General features: G+C 40.8%; 1 protein-coding gene across 6 annotated transcripts in view; it reads right to left on the bottom strand.

Moving 5' to 3' along the window:
• The window catches only part of ABLIM1 (actin binding LIM protein 1), a 215,778-nt gene that overhangs the window by 194,575 nt on the left and 2,163 nt on the right, over nucleotides 1–19,040 (bottom strand). For 2 of the 6 annotated variants that reach the window (XR_014548860.1, XR_014548861.1), the window contains one exon: nucleotides 12,878–13,068. The gene's annotated coding sequence lies outside the window, so the exon portion shown is untranslated. Of the gene's footprint in view, nucleotides 1–8,716; nucleotides 8,965–12,877; nucleotides 13,069–19,040 lie in introns of those variants that run through there. The other 4 variants (XR_014548862.1, XR_014548863.1, XR_014548864.1 and 1 more) reach the window with 4 other exon arrangements.

Below are 19,040 nucleotides of genomic sequence, written 5' to 3' on the forward strand. Positions count from 1 at the left end.
CTCTAGCAGGGGGAGCTAAATATTGATCAGTAATTGCCCACCTTTTACAGACTGTAGCTACATTTACAAATTGAAGAAACTTTCTCAGATACCACACACACCCTCCAACCAAGAACACACAACCTATTTTATTGACTTCAACTGAATGCTTCTTCCAAGTCTAATTTCAACAGGGAAAAGGGCAGGAGGGGGGATTGTGGCACTGAGGAAGGTCTCTGAAGAAACATTTAGTGACCATGCATGCCACGTTGGTGACTCCTGTTGCAGGGCAAGCAGGCATTCTTCTCCCTGGGAATGGTGATAAAGCATAAACTCTCATGTGCTCCCAGCACCTCTAATATATGATACAGATGTACACATGGTAGTCAATTTGTGCAACCCTTCCGCACAAAAAAAGACAACAGTCTGCTCACACAGGCACAATATACTATAGCTCCAGTGGTAAAGAAAAGATATTTCTGCTTCCTAGTAGGGAACCAAACCACAGTGATAGTTGCATTTTTCTTAAAGAACAGAGAAAACCTGATGACATTTGGACAAATGGAGGCTGAAGGATGAGAGCTGTTAAAAAGTGTTTGCCAATAACCAGTGTGTCACATCTTTGCTAAGAGCTTTTGTTCTAGAACTCGGCAGAGGCTATTTTTTTCTTGCCGTTTTCCTTCTATAGAACAAAATCAAAGGAATACAGGTGGAGAATTAGTTTTGCACAGCAAAGTGGCAGCAGTGAGCTGCAGAAAATCTCCCACTCAAGAATGCAGTTTTCTGCAAGGCAAGAAGTGATGAAACTTCTGGGGGAAGGCTTGTGTGTTTTCAGTGAAGTGCTCAATTTTACCACTGAGGCCTCTTGAGGCATTTATAATGCCTCTAACTGTCCGTTCAGGGCAGTCAAGAACTGCATGTCTAATTTTAACATTTTGGAGGTTTTAAATTTTTTAGCATTTTGGAGGTTTTAAAAAACTTGTATTTTTTTGTTATTAATAGGCACCTGGAGATTTGTGTCTATCTGGGATGTGTGTGTATGTGGACTATATTTTGATCTCATTTTAGTCATTCTTTACTAGTTGCTTGTTAAATAACTCTTTACAAATAACAATCAGAAACTACGCTTATACTTTTATTAAAATTTTAATTATTTGCAATGCCAAAATATTTGTCATACCTACAATATAAAGTCAAATTTTAGTTAGAGCAAATTATAACCTTTCTGCAATGCATTAACAATTGTGAGTTACGATGCCCCCACACCCTTAGATTGTTAATGCTATGCTATCCCTGATGCTGGGTTATTAGTTTCAGCTGACTGCTTGGTGAATTAGTCCATTTCAAAATACCCCTTTGGCTCCACTACTAATATTTGCTAAAAATACTTCCAGAGCTCCTAAATAGCAAGACTGATGCAGTGCATAAAGCCCTCCAGGACACAGTCTTTTTGCGGATGACTATGGAGAAAAGATAATTAAAAAACAAAGTTCCAATCCATGGTTTGTTTTCATCTGTTTTGTCTATCAGATAGAAAGGGTCAAGGAGAGACAGAGAAAATAAATTTCCTGCTTCAGTAGGCAGGGGTACTCCAGAGAATGCTCTTTCAACTTTGTCATGAACATGCTGCTTTTGCACAACAAATCAACAGTATTTCACATTCATGGTGAAATGCTGATATGTAATCAAAAATCCAACATGGGGAAACACTACAGATTAGGAAAACTCACATCACTCTAACAGTAAGTGAAATATATTTATATTAGCAGAGCTGTTGCATGCATTCCATCCCTGCAACTATACAGTCATAGCTCGTGTTACGTTTGCTTCACGTTGCAGCTTTTCAGGTTAAGAAAGCGGCAAACCCGGAAGTGTTTACTTCCAGGTTCACCTCGCGTGCGCGCACACATGCGCGCACACACACAGAAGTGATCTGTACGCTTCACGCATGCGCAGAAGCGCTCTTTCATGCGTCACGCACGCACAGTAACAGTGCTCTACTTACGGACTAAACGGACGGATCACGTTTGTAAGTAGAGGTACCACTGTATATGAGAGTGCCTGACTGCATATCCAATGACTCTACTGCCATAATGTTCAAATAATTGTTGCATTAATTATTGTATGGTCTTTTAACTTATTATTGTTCCATGGAGAAAAGATGGGCTGGCAGCTGAATCTATTTCATAACCAATGATGAAATGGCCAAGGGGCTGCCAACACTGCTACCCACATACATCCCTGCATCTGCTACCCAAGCACTTCACTCTTCCCAAGGATAGGGCTGGGATGATAACAAGAATCTTAAGAAACCTGGATAACAAGGTGCCAAGTATTTTTGCATCCCTATTTACAAAACTTAAAATGTTATTCCACACCAACAAGAGTTAGAGTCAGACCAAATAAAGGCTTTACATTACCTGCTTTCGCTCTTCTTCTTATTTTTGTAATACAAACTCTAAAAAAAGCTGGACACTTTTAGAACAAATGTGGCAGGAATATTTTCACACTATAAGAAAACATCATATAAATAGCTAACAAAACCATATGCACTGCAACTGTCTTGATAAAAATGCGCAATTGAGCAAAGAAAGCATTTTACTGCCATATACACAAATGATCATCTCTAAGTAAAAATTTTAATATAGGAGGGATTATCCCTGATTTAGATGCAGGTTCTTTAGCAAGCTACCCTCAAAGACCAATTGCAACACAATTTACACAGCTGGGTAGTCCTGCGGGTGGCCTCAAACTCATTAGGAAGATACATCACTGGTTTGATCAGAATGGCTTTGTCCAAAAGAAGAAAGAGTGTCATAGTAATAGTGTGGAAAGCAGACAAGACTATAATGGTCAATTTTCATGATAATTTATTAGCATGGAGAAATACTACTATACTTTTCTGACAATTGCAATGCATTGCCCAGCACCACCAAATCACTTATATGTTCAACATGTCAATATCAAAGAGCTAAAATGCAGCATCACAATGGCAGAAACAAATGCTATTCAAAAGGTATTTTCCAACTCAGTATGCTGCACAAGATTCACAACATAGCCTCTATGAACAATCCAAATATGGAAAGATTTTTCCAATATCTGATTATTATTAAGCCACTGCGCGATTGCTTCATTAGAAATGTGAATGGCTATGAATATTTCCGGAAGGTTTCTAAATATGCTTTCAAGAACCCCTTCAGTTACAACATGTCTAGCAATAGGGAAGGTTAGTTTACTTCTTTCTATAATTCTCAACCAACATTGTGTGTCATATTTCTATACTTATAACACATTCTCCTATCAAAAATTATATAGTTTATTATTAAAATATCAAGAAATGTAAATAATACAAATATATCATTGATAAAAAGTAAAAAAAAATACAGAGATTAATCACTGACAAGTAACAAATGTAAAAAAATTAAATCAGAAAAATCTGGATGCTCTCTATCTCTATCTACACATTTTCATGAAATTTGTTATTTCAGAGGTTTATAAATAACTCCATTTCTCAGTGAATTGATTTGTGTCATGTTTTAGCTTACAACTAGCATACACAATTGGTTAAAAAGTCTGCTGCCCAAGCATGTCCATATCAATCCAGAGTTCTTTCTGTCTTCCAGTAAGGAGTAGTGGTCTCCTACCCTTTTAAGGGCTTCTTGTAAGACAGGATCTTTTAAACAGAAAAGTAAAGCAGCTCAAGGGGCATGAAGTATATAATACCCAGTTCTTTTATTATCCCCAATAAGAATGGGAGAGAAAGCCACATTTGAAACATGTTTATTTTCTGGTATTTGATTTAAGAAGGTATTTAGTTTTCTTGCCCATTCCATTTCAAAGAACCTAAGTAGATAACATGTAATAAATCACATTAAAAAGATGGCCAATTAAAACACAAGACACTACAAGCTGGCAAAGAGCAATAAATAAATAAAAACTAAACATATTATATACCATCTTATTCAAACAACAACAAAAAACCCACACAATATTAGACTTCGGCTATGCTCAAATTATACTTATTTCTAAATAGTATAGGATTGTGCCTCAATTCCTCTGTTCCAGCAAAACACAGTGCTATGCTGAAGAGAAAAATAGTGACATCCTTGTGCTGATGGAGGCTACCACTAATGAAACGCTTATGCCAGGTATTGTCAACCTTTTCAGGCAAATGAGCACATTTGGTTCTTTGAGCAATTTCCTTTACCACCAAAGAAACAGAAAAAGAGAAATTCCATGTATACACACTTATTTTTCCCAGGGATTTGGTAAAAGCTGGATCCAGCAGAATTAATCTGGGCCTTGAAAAGCACAGAGATGAATGAGAAAACGAGGGAAAAAAATCACTCTTCCAACTTCCTCCTCTGGCCCTATATACTTTTCCAGGGAAGAAAAAAATGACTATTCTCACCACCTTGTGGTCAAGGTGCCATGGGATGGAGAGAGCTTTAAAGCTTTGTGGGCATCAGTGGCCAACCCCTTCCAAACAACTGCACAAAAAGAAAGATGTGGGAAGAGCATAGAAGGAACCTTATTACTCAACTGGGCCTCATTCCCAGCTCTGCGAAAATGTAATTTCAGGCAGTAAAATGTATTTGGTCCTCTCTGACACCTGGCATGCTTGATTTCTAGCATCCCTATTTTAAGAAACTATATTTTGTTGCATGTGTTTTAAAAACATGTACCAGAAATATTCATTTCAGAGGCACTATACAACATCTCACTAAGGATTGTAGTCATGGTAGTCCTACTCAGAGTAGACCCTTTGAAATTAATGGGCATGTCTTACTTAAGTCTATTAATTCCAGTGCCTCTACTCTGAGTAGAACTTGGCTGGAAGCCAGCCTAAATGTCTGTGAGTGATTTGGACGCAACACACAGTTGTATGGAACTTATTGAACTTCATGGTGATTACTCCCAAATAATGCATGGAACTGAGCCGCTTGTCTGCCTTGCTAACCATAGACCAATGCTCATTTCCCTTCTCTCAAATTCTGCTGCAATATGAGCATCCAAAATAGCTTAAGATTCATTGTCTTAATGAACAATGAAAGGAAACTACCAGCTCATATCCATTTTGATAGCTGTTCATGCTAAACCATTCCTCATATCCCCCCCCAAATTTCCATTGAACTTGTAAACAAGATAAAGAAAAATAGATTTCCAAGCTGCAACTCAAGATAAATGGGTGAACGTGTTCTTTTTTAAGTCTAGCACTTCAAGGGGTTGTTTTAATCTCTAATGAATAGCACACCCTGTTATAAAACAGAAGTTGTTAGGTTAATTTATGGGGAATTAAAAAGCCACTCAGTTTATGTGTGCTATCTAAGCAGATTTTTGCAGCAGTTAGATAATCATAAATTTAGCAGGCAGTAGCAACAAGAAGAAACTATCTGTATAAATTAGGTGTTTCCTTGGAACAATGACCATTGGCTAAAGTATCGTGAAATACTACTATCCATGTGAATCACAGTATATGCAGTCGCTGAACGCAAGCACAGTAAGATCACATTGGAACACACAGTATGCATGCTGGAAGATACACTGAGCTCAATTCTGGCTGTTACTTTTATCCTTCCTCTGTCAGGGATGTTAAAGAACTAATAGTCCAAAGAACATGGGCAAACCAGGAGAAAAACTGAAGGCAAAACCAGAGAGAGACCCCCCCCCACGTTTATATAGTTTTTGTTATGGACTCCCAATATATAAAGTTTTAAATGTGCAGATCTGGTTCCAGATTATGGGGGTCATTGGGCAGGCTGCCCTTGGTGGGATTTCCAGTATCAATCACGCCCCCAGTATTAACAGTCCACTGGCACTGCTGCAGCCACCAATCTCCCAGGGTTACCAGTGGAGGCAGCACTGTAGCAGGCTGGAAGCTTAAGGGCTCCACCAGTGGATAAGCCCACACAAGACCCTGGGGTCAGGGAGCACCAATGAAGGTTCTCAACCTCATAGGGCACTTCCAGGGTGCATGAGTCCCAGAAAATGCCCCATCACTAAATGTGGCATGGCATGCATCCTACTGAAGTGACCCAAGCATCAGAAGTGGCCCTTGCCAGTTTATTTTGATCTTATTTGCAATTAAAAATCCTAGCGTAGAATCCTGTAGAACAGAAGTTGCTGTTATAACAATAGGAGTCCTAGCACAAATGTTGTTATAACTTACCCAAAACAATTTCAGTAGTTTTTCTGCAGTACAGAATTCTCCTGCAGAGTGAGTTATAAACACTATTCACAATAGGAGGAACGGTGCCAGCTAGACCACAAAAATGAGAAATATTGATTAACTTAATTCTAGATTCATTTAGAACATGCTCCTGGTTTCTTCCTTTGCAGCAGAACATTGCAAAATGGCCATGCAGGCAAAATTGACTGGCTTAGAAGGCTTAATTTGGCCCATGTGCTGGATATTCCCCACTCCACAGTATAGCACATAGTTTATTGATTAGTGTAGACAGATTGTTTAGCGTAAACTGATTCTTACACATTCCAGCTTTGACCTAGAATCCGCCATGCTGAACTGCAGCTAATACAAGCCACGTAAAACAGTGCAAGCACACTCATACACAATATACCACCCAAAAATACAACTGAACTCAACATCTTAAGGTTCTTATGCTGGCATAACATGTATCAGAAATTACACACAAAAATGTAAGTTCTCATGATTACCACATAAGGGTATACAGCACAAGTATCAGGATCATCTAACTTGTCCCACTCTTATTTTACATGCATAAGAATGTTGATGAGACAGGGATTGAACAATACCCTCTCCATACGGCCACTGTGGTATAGTTATGTTGCACATAACATAACTCATGGAGTAGTGCCACCATCACCACCCGTCAGGTCCCTCTTCCTTGTGTAACAATATTCAAACACTGGCAGAGAGCCGAGGCACCCTCTTATACCACTAGCTGAGGATCTTCTCAATATTCCCTCTCTTACAGTAACATGCTGGCTTCTGACAAAGGGACTTCATGATAGTATGATGAGACCCATCACTGGTTAACAGGACCTTGTAAATCACCAGGCTGCTAGCCATAGATATCAGACAGAATATGGCATGAGGAGTAATATTCCAATCAAGGATTAAAAGCACAAATCCTGAACAAAAATGAAACATTTGAGTTGTTTTCATTATAAAGCTTTTGGAAGAGAACAAAAGCTACAGCCAGAAGCCTACAAATCAGAATAAGCCGAGAACCTAAAGCCAGGTTTGAGTTATACTTCCTAGATCTGACAATTCAGCTGAGTCAGTACTGTGACATCACAGCACCCTGAAAGGGGAAATTCTGTTCAAAAAAAATAGCTCAGGATTGGAAATTCATCTCCTATACCTCTCTTCCCCCACCCTGCTTCCAATAGCAAAACAGCCACACCCATGAACTTATTCTGGGCGTTGCCTCTGCAGACAAATTAAATATATGAGGATGGCATACTAATGCCGTGAAAATTAATAGCCATTGCATATTCTGGCCTTAACCCTGCAGAGAATGTGTTTTCTCCAAGAAGTGTTCCACTGAGAAGAAACTACACCTAGCTCACCATATACCTAGCATATGGTATGAAATTGACCCACAGTCTTTAATGGGCCTTGGTGTTAAGCATATGTAATGCCTTGTGAATAGACATGTATTGGTTTCTTAAATATATGAAGAAGAAAGCTTCTTTCAACCACTGTAGCATTCCCCCTATCAAATAAATATCACACATCTACCTAAGAAGAAATTTCATATTTAGGCCTCTTAAACACAATTCAATGTGTGTTTACTTAATAATAAACTCCTACTGAGTTCAATGGGATCTAGTCCCAGGAAAGTTTGCATATGACAGCCAGATTAATGATTAAGAAGTACACATGATCAATATGGGGGGAGGGATTGGGGGGAATGCACACAGATGCAAATAAAAATCAGCTGTTCCCACACCTCAGAAAAAAATAGTACTGTTATTCAGAACACATCCTACCACAAATTAATAATCCTGTTGTTGAACGATCTATAACACTTCATTAGTAAGCATCAGCACCTTAGGGGTTGTAACCTACTCTGAAAACACAGCAAAAATATCTCCCTCTCACACTGCAAAGAGGTGGGGGGTGATATTGGCATTGGCTTCCCTTTCTAGCTTGCAAACCCTTCCGAGAAATATTTTAATATGCCTCCAGAAAACGCAAGCTGCGAACGATCTGACACGTCTTTGCTTCCCACCCACGAAAAAAGGATGTACTGCAGCTTTAAATATCTTGGTGCATCAACCCCTGGAATTCTTCCATCGGTAGAGCTGCAAAATGGTACCAAGAAGGGTGGGGTGGGAACTAAATCTTCTCACCCCACCTTTATCCCAAGAAAGGTGATTAAGTAGCACAAGCCCATCCAATCCCTTCTTGCACCCATAGTAAAAGCGAGAGTGCTGTGGACCCGGGCGTACAAACGCCACCGATTTCCCAAATATCTCTCAAGCTCTTCTCCCTCCTCCCCCCCACGGCCCCCACTTCCACATCAAACAAAAGCAGAATGAAAGGCAATGCGCGGCGAAGTTTCTTGAGGAGACAGGTGTAGGTTGGCAAGGGGGAAAGGGTATTAACGTAGCCAGCGCCGGCACACAACACCACCACCACCACAGGCAGAGAGCTGGCCCTGCCTGCCTGCCCGCCCAGCCTTCTATCTCCAAGCGACCACAGGGGAAGATGCTGCTCCTCCATCCAGGCGGAGAGACGCACACTCACCTCTGGTGGACATGGCTCGGGCGGAGCGAGGGAGAGCCGGCGGCTGCAGGGAGCGCCAAGACCGAAGAGCAAGCCCCAGATGCCAGCCGGATGCAGCTGGGCAGCATCTCCCCCATGTGCCGCCGGGGAGTGAGAGCAAGAGGGCGGTACCTGTCTGCAGCGCGCCCAGGCGAGGCGAGGGAGCGCCAGGGGGAATCACAACAGCCGGCCGCTGCAGCCAATGCGGGCGGCGAGCGGCCGGGGCTGGGCGGGGCTCGTCCTTGCCGAGCCGGGCGCTGCTGCAGCACCAGCAGAATCTGGCCGAACAATCGCTTTAGCCGCCCGGCGCAGCGCTTCAGTTAGGGGCCTCCGGCGGGAGGGGAGAGGGAGAAGGCGCTTGGCAGGCAGGCAGGCAGGCCGGCAGGCCTCCCCTGGCCCTCCATGGGCAAGAGGCATGAGAGGCGGGGTGCGAGCTGTGCAGCTACATGATATGGGGCGGGGGGAGGCCAAAGCTTGTCGGAGCTAAGCCCCCTTTCACTTGGCTTCCAAGGTCCTGCTTTCATGGAGAGGGGAAGGCTGGCAGGCATGAGTGATATAGAAATAGATTGCCACTCCTATGCAGACAAAAAGCATAGGAGAGTGGCCTTAAAGGAGAAGCTTGCTGAAAAGCTTGAATGGCTTTGAATGATTTTATAGAAATGTGGTATGCTTTTGCAACTTTTTTGGCTGATAATGCCACAACCTCTCTCTCTCTCTCTCTCCTCCTCCTCCTCCTCCTCCTCCTCCTCTCTAAGTCTCTCTCACACACAATTGTGGAGCAATTTATTCCACAGATGGTGATGTGTCCCACTCCGGGGGTTATGTTATTATTGATTTATTCTTTGCTAATTTCATAATTAATACTTCTTTCAGCATATCAAAATGCTATTAAAAACACATTTCTTTTAAAATCACCATTCTTTTACAGGATGAAAACATGTTTGCCTACTCCACCATTCCACCCTTTGACATAGGATGTACACAGACTGTACACTTACTGAATGTTATATGTGAATAATAAGTGTACAGCTCAGCTATTTGTATACAGAAGTAGATGGATTGTTCACTCAGTATATGGAACATTTGGAGCATACTGCACAGAATTCAGTGGGACTTACATTCCAAGTAAATGTATGATGAAGAAGAGGAAACTGCACCCTCAGACTTCACTTCTCTGGAGACATCTACTCTCCCCACCTTCTTCTTGCGATGGTTGAACAGCACCCCAAAGAATTAGAAGGCAGGGCTGAATAAGTCTGGATATAGTTGCCTTCATACATTGTTTTATTCCTTGACGCAATACAAATCCCACAATGGAAGCTGACTGAGATAAGACAGTTAATTCTCATTTCACTGAGTGGAGTTCATCTCGTTTAGCAATCTGAATCTTGATAACAGTGGGTTCAAATATTCCTGACATTTTTGTTTGCTGAAGTCCTCATTAGTTATTAAATATTAGATGTTGCCGTGCATACCTGGGGAACTTGCAAGACACAAGCTCCCCAGAGATGCACAGTGCTGCCCACTCCATGAAACATGTCTCACTAGCCACACATTGTAGTCCCAACAGGTCTGCTTTTGGTGCCTGCCTGGGACAGAAAAAATTGGGGTTGGCAAGCAGTTGGCAATACATGGCTGGTGGATTGCATTCATCTTGAGCAGAGGGATGTGGTTGTTCAGATCAGTATTGTTGCATATCACTTCCCGGCCCCCAAACTGCTGTAGCTGTTCTAACCAAGAACAGCTTTTTTTCTTTCAGCATGCAACAAATGTATCTGCTCACTAAATAACAAGAACTGCGTACGTAAAAAAGGGTAACTATTTCTGTATGTCTCTGTAAACTGTCAAGTTGCACAGGTATGTGTATGTTTGCCCACCTAAGAAGGCAAAAGAGGCAGTAGACGCTGGTGTTCTGAAATTTATGTAACTTGCACTGCAATGTATATAGCCTCAAGCTTGACATTTCCAATTCAGTCACCTTTATAAATAATCTTTGGCAACCTGTACAATTCAGTCATATTTGCCATATCATTTCCTTTGCTACAGTTGCAAATGGTAAAGAATCCTACAGCAGGCATGATGAATTAAACAAGTAATTCTTCTTCTTCGCTCAATTTCTATCCCTTAGGAACTAGCCTCAGAAGCTGATCTATTGCTACAATAAAGCAAAGTGGTGTGTGCTCATGCATTAACATTCATTTCAGAGCTAGTTCAGCCCACTCTTCTTCCGCTTTACATGTTCAATCATTAAACATCTCCATTTGCAACTTTCTCCTTCATGTACTGTGAGAATCAAGGTTTTGCTCAGTCATTGTGATTTGATGGCAGCCTTTTGCATCCTTAATCATCATGCTATTTCCAGTACACTTCTCTCTACATTATTATCATGGGTTTCCCCCCTGTGATGCTAATATGCTGACATTTAGAAAGAAATTGCAGGAAGAAGTATATATACATGGAAACTTTGTGGCCATGGGAGGGGAGTTAATTCCTATCTGTAAAATATAAATTGTCATAGCTTACCTCATAGAGCTGTTTGGTGAAATATCTCAGAAGCACTGCATACAAGTCTCATAATAATTTGGATTTTGCTTCCATGAAATAGCATTCCAAAATGTACTGAAAAATAGGAAAGCATTGTAGTACCACATAAACAGGGTGAAAAAATATTCACTAACAAAAATTACACACAAGGCAATTAATTTAGTGCTTATTGAAAAGTGTTTAACTACAAAGAATGTTAAGGTTCTGACTCTATCCATCCTAAATGCTATACGTAGTGTACAAATAAACAAACCAAAACGTGGCTTCTCCAGCCTTAGTAACAGAGCTTGCAGGGCTAAGTTCAAAGCCCGTCTTGGGCAATGGCAACTATATTACTAAATATTTTATTCCTGCCAATGCTTGAATTAGCTCAGTCGGTAGAGCATGAGATTCTTAATCTCAGGGTTGTGGGTTTGAGCCCCATGTTGGGTGAAATATTCCTGCATTGCACGGGGTTGGACTAGAAGATCTTTGTGGTCCCTTCCAACTCTATGCTTCTACATTTCTATGGCAGCAAAGATAGGCGACGATAAAATCCAAGAAGTCCCATCCTGATTCCTTACCCCATTTTATCCAAATCATGCCACACATAGGCTTTAAAAGCATAATCACATGATGCTAATCACAGAAGGTAAAGCCCCCTCTGGCCCACATCAGTAATCTGAGCTCTGATTCCTGACCTTGAAAGAGGTCTACTGGCGTGAGACAATGTCAACATATCTCATCTATCAATCCGCTTTTGTAAAGTACTTATCACTGGGATGGTTCACTGACAAGGATTAGAAAGCAACAATGCTGCCCGTGGATACTCTTTAAAATCTACTTAGGTTGTAAATTTTACATTTTCATTAGACTGAGAGCAGAGCGCGCTAGGCTTTAAACAGAAAAGTAACTCACTAATATGAACTAACCAAGTAGAATGTATGCATATTACAAGTCTCAGCTCCTATCTGTTTATAGAAGTAGAGTGGTACCTCGGTTTCCAAACATAATCCGTTCCGGAAGACCGTTCAACTTTGAAACGTTTGAAAACCAAGGTGCAAAGGGCGGGCTGCAGGAAACTGAAAAAAATAACATGTATACACAGTGGAAGCCATTTGACTTCCGAGGCATGTTCGAAGCATTTACTTCTGGGTTTTCGGTATTCGAAAACTGAAATGTTTGGCTTCCAGGACATTCAAAAACTGAGGTACCACTGTAGTTAAGAAGTTATAATGTCCTAGTTTGGAGGAGAGCAAGCCCAACAGTATTTCAGCTGCATTTCCTGAGATGTCAAATCAACCACAGCTATCTGGGCTGGTCAAAACTAGGCAGACTGAGGTGGTCATCTCATGTGGCAGGTGCTGGGAGTTGAGGAACAGTAGCAAAGTGTTGGAAGGCACCAAGTGTGTCATGTGTCCTGCATTGTGCTCCCTAAGCTAGCCTACTGCCCTCAGGTGTAGTGGAAGGCACTGTCCCATCACTAGTGTTGAAATATGATTCAACTGCCAATCCATCGGGCTTTTGCCTTAAGATAGCCAAGAATCTTGGAGCACCCCTGATTTCTACTTACAACTGTAAATACAATTTTACTGCTAATTAAATATTATTAATACATACCTATATTAGCTTGCAGTCACAATTACAGTGGAACTGGATTTAGTGAATCTTCTCAGAGCATTTAACAGAGCATACATGGTGTCTTCTCACTTTCTTTTATCTCATTCAAGCCAAGGATTGTTGTATTCCGAAGTGGTTGCATCCAGAAGCAGAATGCATGAGCGAAAGCAGGAACAAGTCCTTTTGGACTGCTGCAAAGTGTCATGCAGATAGAACAACAGTATTATACTTGGTATTGGCATGCTTGTCTAAGGGCTTATCTGGGAAAGAAGGGCAAATCATTGCATTATTACAGGAGGGTGGGAATATTAACAGAACAATCAAACCCCCAATTCACCACACCAGAGGGTGGTTGCAGTGGAGGTTTCCTTCCACCTGGCTCAGATGGCATTTCTATGGCCAGGGGAGAAGCAGTTGAACTGGGCTGGCCAAGGTTTCACTGTATCCTAAGTTGGTCAAGCTACCGGCAATGGGCCTGATCCAGGCCTCTCTACTGTGCCAGCATGCAGCTAACACAGCAAAATTTGGAGGGTGAAACTACACTCCCCACTTCCCACCTTGGCCAGCATGAGCAGCAGAGCTTCAACTTTTGCAAGACACAACATCTAGCCTCCCCGTAGACAAATCAGAATGAATGTTGCCAGAAAGCAATCGTACTCCTCATTGAGACAGCCACTACAAATAGACACAACTTTTTAATTTTGAAGATGAATAAATATCATACTAGTTCTGTAGTGGGAAAGTCCTCATTTCTCGTAATTGCCATTACTTTTCATGAAGCATATGGTTGCCTTTTCTAACCATCTGTGCCTTCATTCTCCATTAGGTTAACCACAGGCAACAATTGTATTTGATTTCCAATGTTACAGGGAAGCACCACCAGATGGACACAGAGGTCACCTGCACAGCCAGTTGGTGGCACTTCCAGGAATGTGGGGAATTATTCTTATTCTCCCTCTGTCTGGTAAGGCTGCATTATTTAATACTACCAGGGCAGGGGGGAAGCTTGAATATATCTTCTTTAATCATTTTGATACTAACTGGTTTTCTTTTTAATCTTCAGAAATTACATCTTTAGTCCAATACTAACAAAAGTTTGCTAATAACGACAGGCTACCGACAGGAGGAAAAACAAATAAGGATGGAGGATTGAGGGGGTTTTAAAGGGGAAAAGGTTGCTTAGCATTCCCTTGCAAATAGCCAGCATTTTTGAAAGGGGACAAATCCCAAGCTCTTCTCGCGTGTTGCCATCTGGCAATTGCATAACTGGGATAAACCCCTTTAATATGTGTGTGTGTGTGAGAGAGAATTATGCATGAGACTTGGAACATTTTCTCTGGGCTCTGTCATTTCCCCTGAGTGGAAGCAGCAGAAATTGGCTGCTACTGCTGCTCTTCGCTCCGCTCACTTTTGCAGCCCCACACCTCCCTCCAGTTGCCTATGTGCACTCATAAATGCTCCTCCTCTTAAGCCCAGCTCTTTTTCTTCCTCTGCACTTCCTCCCACCACTGAGCAATGGGGGTTAATTTGGAGATGAGGGCAGACTCCCCATGCCCCCCCCCAAGTATTTGTAATAATTTGCAACTGACTCCTGCAAGGCCAAAGATTGCAAGCTGCATGCATAATTGTCTTCAAGCCCTCCCCTGCTACTGTACATGGGAGTTATCAGGAAAACCTGGAGACCTCAGGTCCATCCTGAGGTGTCTGGCAACTCTAGTCCAATAGCATCTGAAGGTCCACAGCTTCCCTGCCCATTCTAAAGGTTCTGATGCAACAGTCCTGATCCTATGAGAACCCTACTAGCCCAGGCATACTATCTATGCTACAGTATCTGACATGGACCAGTGAATGAATAGCTGGGAGCAGCTAACACTATAGCATTATAGAAGTTAATTGGAAATGTACTTAATCAGTGTGTGCTCAGAATCCTATATAACCACCTCTGAACTTTCCAAAGTAGAATGAGATATAAGTAAAATACATGGGGTTGGGTTTTTTGTTTGCAAATAATTGCATTTGGCCAAATTCCCCACATTATTTTGGGTAGAAAGCTGGTTAACAGCAGGTCAATACTGTCTCATAGATCTTGCAAAACTGGGAGAGTGCTTATCAGTGACTCTTCATCAAGGTGGAGGGAGGTTTTGACTCGGGAGCTGTAGAACTCTGTTGTGCATGTAGTACCCTTTATTTATAAATGACCAAGGGGCAAACTAGATGTAATATTATTCATGTCTTTAGCCCTTGTGTGGATGATTTTTATTTATTTTATACTAAATTGCTAGCAAAGGGATTGTGGCATTAGAGGTGGGAGTTTTACCCCTTTACCTTAGGTACAGCAATGCTCTTGAAAGGCATGTTGACACTTCTGCCTGCAGCTTTAGCCGTTAATTCATTAAAAAATATCAACTGCTGATCATTAGAAGAATTAGACATAGCTAACTTCTCCAGGTATTTTATGGGTTGGAAAGAAGTTACATGTGGGGTTGACTAGGACAACATGTCCAGTGGGCAATTTGCACAATCATGAGTGTAGCAACTGATAATGCCAGTTAAATATTGTCTCCCATTATTATGGGTTGGAGCTAAGACTCTGTTCTTTAGTGAGTCCTTGAGGTTACTTCCCATTTTCTATGTAGTCTGTTAGTTGTGTGTTTGGACCTACAAAACCTTGTATTATACTAAATGATGACTTAACAATAAGCCTAAATAGATTCTCTATTACTTCCTCCAAAATGTCCTCTATTGCTGTCTCAAGACAGGTACATACAGGTATTAAGCCAATTAGGGAGGTTAGTTGGAGCCCACTTTAAAAAGTGTGAATATGCTGCCATCTGCTGGGCACATAAAGGATTTCCCCCCATAAGTCATTGAGGTCCCTCTTAATTAGATTGCTTCACGTTGCAAAGAATTGATGTTTCTTCTGCCTACAAGTGCACATCTTTTATAATCTCACAACTAGAGGAAACCTGCTGCGGCTGCTATTGTGGTGGTGGTGGTGTTTGTGGTGGTGGTGTTGTTGTTGCTGCTGCTGCTGTTGTTGTTGTTCACCCACCCCTCACCCCAAGGACTCTGGGCAGGCTACAACATTAAAACACAATATTAAAAACTTACAGAAATAAGGTGGTTCCTAAATATATACACCTCAAGTGTCAGCTAGATTGCCATTTGCAGCCAACTGAGCATTTAACATACAATGCTAATTTGTTTCTAAATGTATTGATATGTTATCCATTGTTCCTGCCTTAACTATAGCGTCTAAAATTTAAGGATGTGTTTCCATGAGAACTAAAATAAGCTCCTTTATACTTTTGCCTCTGATGAGCAATTTGAGGCCTGTTAACAGACTAGTCAGCCACACCAGTACATTAATTTTTGGCAGCGTATTCTCCTTCATTTCTGGTTGTTCTTTTGGGCATGTACTTTGTTTTCATTTTATGGGACTACCTACGCAATTTACAGAAAGAAAAATGTCAAACTGGCACTACGACAAATGATGGTCTAATTTAATAAGCCATTGAAATTAACCATAAAATTATTCCTGTATCTTATGGTTTGATGCCCTCTTCTGGTGGAAATCCATCTACTATTTCCAATATTCTCATTTAATGTGGATGCTGTTGTAAGGTAAGTTACCAGAAAACAAAAATGATAAATAATATTAGTTTGCTGCTGTTCTTAACCTTTGGTTAAAAGGTCTTCCTTAATTTTACCTTTGATTTATTGCTTTTCTTTGTCAGATTACGGCTAGCCACCTTGATTGCCATCATAGAAGAGACACGAATGTGAGAACTGCACAAATTGAGATTTGGCAGAAAATATTTTTGGAAAAGTTAAACAAAGAATAGCAATAACAATGGACAAATCCTAACAGATTGTTGGTCTGAAAGTATTCCTTGCACATTGCCTGAGTTGCTGTGATGTCACAGAAGTCTGGTGACTAGAGTTCCATTTTCCATTTCAGAAGCAAGTACAAAATCTAAGAATGCTAATTTTATCCAAGCAGAAAAAGTTTACAAATCCAATTTTGTTTTGTATTCAGACACCCAAGTGTCAGTCTGTTTGGAGATGGGATATGAGCAGAAGAATAGAGAGACATAAACAGGACACTTATGAATCCACCTCTATAAAAGTGGGTTATATGTAACAGGTTATAGCTAATTTCAATACAGTATAATAAAATAATAATAACTTTTTATTTATACCTCACCCTCCCCGGCCAGAACTGGGCTCAGGGCGGCTAACACCAATAAAATTACAGTAAAACATAATGTGGGGGGACAGTTAATTAAAATACGGGTTAAAATACAATTTAAAATGCAGCCTCATTTTAATAGTAGCCCATAAATCAAAACCATAAGGGGAGGGAAACATAAGGATCAGACTGTGTCCAAACCAAGACCAGGCAGAACTTGCAGGCCCTGCGGAAAGATGTCAAGTCCCGCAGTATAGTACAGTATAGCATATTACTGCAAACTAGTAGACAGTGCTATACCCAGAATTTTGGCAAAAGTATTTTACACGGATAAGAGTACCTGATGACTAGTATTGCACTCCAGAGTGTTCTGTTTTATAGTTTGCAGAGTGGACTGGGAGGAGTGGCAGCAACAGTTTAATAATAATATTGTGCTCAATGGTTCTGGTCCCTATATAGCCTTCATATTCAAGGCTTATTCTCAAAATACCATTTTCATTCTGAGGATTGCACCCAAAAGTCACTCCCATGATTAAAAGTGCAATATTGGAAGGATTTATGCCTTTCTTGTTCATTAGATGGGCATGCTGAGCCACATCCTTGGACAAGTCCGGTAATGAGTCCTGCGGATATGATGCTTTTCATCACAAGAGTGAGTTGCAGGTGCACTCCACAGAATGATGAAGTGTGACAATGAACACTGGCCTCAGGGTCTCTGCTTCCCAGCATTTAGGGAATAATTGAATCCTAAGAGTGAAAGAACAAAAAGTTATATACAACCCCCACATCCCAAGGCAGTATCCCCCTCCACATATCAGATCTGTACAGATTAACTAATCCCTGTGACAATAAATCACAAGCAGAGAGTAGGAGGGAATTAAGTGTGCCACACTAAGGGGCATTCAGAGCAAATGACTGAAGCAAATGATCATCTGCTTCTCCAGTGTTTATCTCACATCATGCCATTCATTCCCCTTCACAATCTAGTTTTCAGGATTGAAAATTATTATTCTTTTGACTAGTTGGTTGGCTGGTGTAGAATTTGTGCTTCATATGCCACCTGCTAACAAAATGTTGTCTGGGTGGATAACAGGATTAAATAACTTTAAAAAAAAAAGGAAAAGAAAACACAACTCAGAATTTAAACACTAGATAGAATCAAAACATTTAAGGGGGGGGACCCTACAGCTAACATATTTGCTTATTTGGAAATAATATTTTAAAACCACCATACAATTAAATAATTAAAGCCTAAAATTATAAGATCATAAAACACAGGACAAATGACCAAATGAATCAAATTCTATAAAAATCCTTGGCAAAACAAAAATGTTTTCAATGGAAGGTAAGATATCAGAATTGCAGCGATCTCTCTGTTGAGGGTGTTAGCAACACTACTGAGAAGGCCCTTTCTGTCACATAATCACCTATTGTACCTCACTTGACGGGACATTCAAAGAAGGACCTTAGATCAAGTTAATAGCATCTGAGAAGTCACATGTGGGAAAGACAATCATTCAGGTACAAAGGACCAATGCGGTAAAAGGCCTTAAAAATCAACACCAGTACTTTGAATTGGACCTCGAAACAGAGCAAAAGCCATTAACAAAGAAAATAGTGCAACAGCCCATCTAAGTTAGCAATATTGCAGTCATATTTTGTACCAACCAAAGTTTCTGGGCCATTTTTAAAGGTACCCTCATAAAAAAGTGTTACAGTAATCTAAATGGGAGACTATCAGGACACCTATCACTGAAATAAGACTATTGCTCCCCAAGTAAGAACTGGTATACCTAGGCTGGAAGAAGGTTTCTGAGACAGAGTGGCAAACTGTGCCTCTAGTGACAACGATGGGCCAATGAATATCCCTGTCTTCAGTGTGTTTCTAGTGTGATTTTTTAAACGACATTTTTATATAATATAAAACACTAATTTGTCCCCCTGAGACCTTGGGAACATAAACACAAATAA

This window comes from Podarcis filfolensis, assembly GCF_964270895.1.
Source record: "Podarcis filfolensis genome assembly, chromosome: 5".
NCBI lineage: Eukaryota > Metazoa > Chordata > Lepidosauria > Squamata > Lacertidae > Podarcis > Podarcis filfolensis.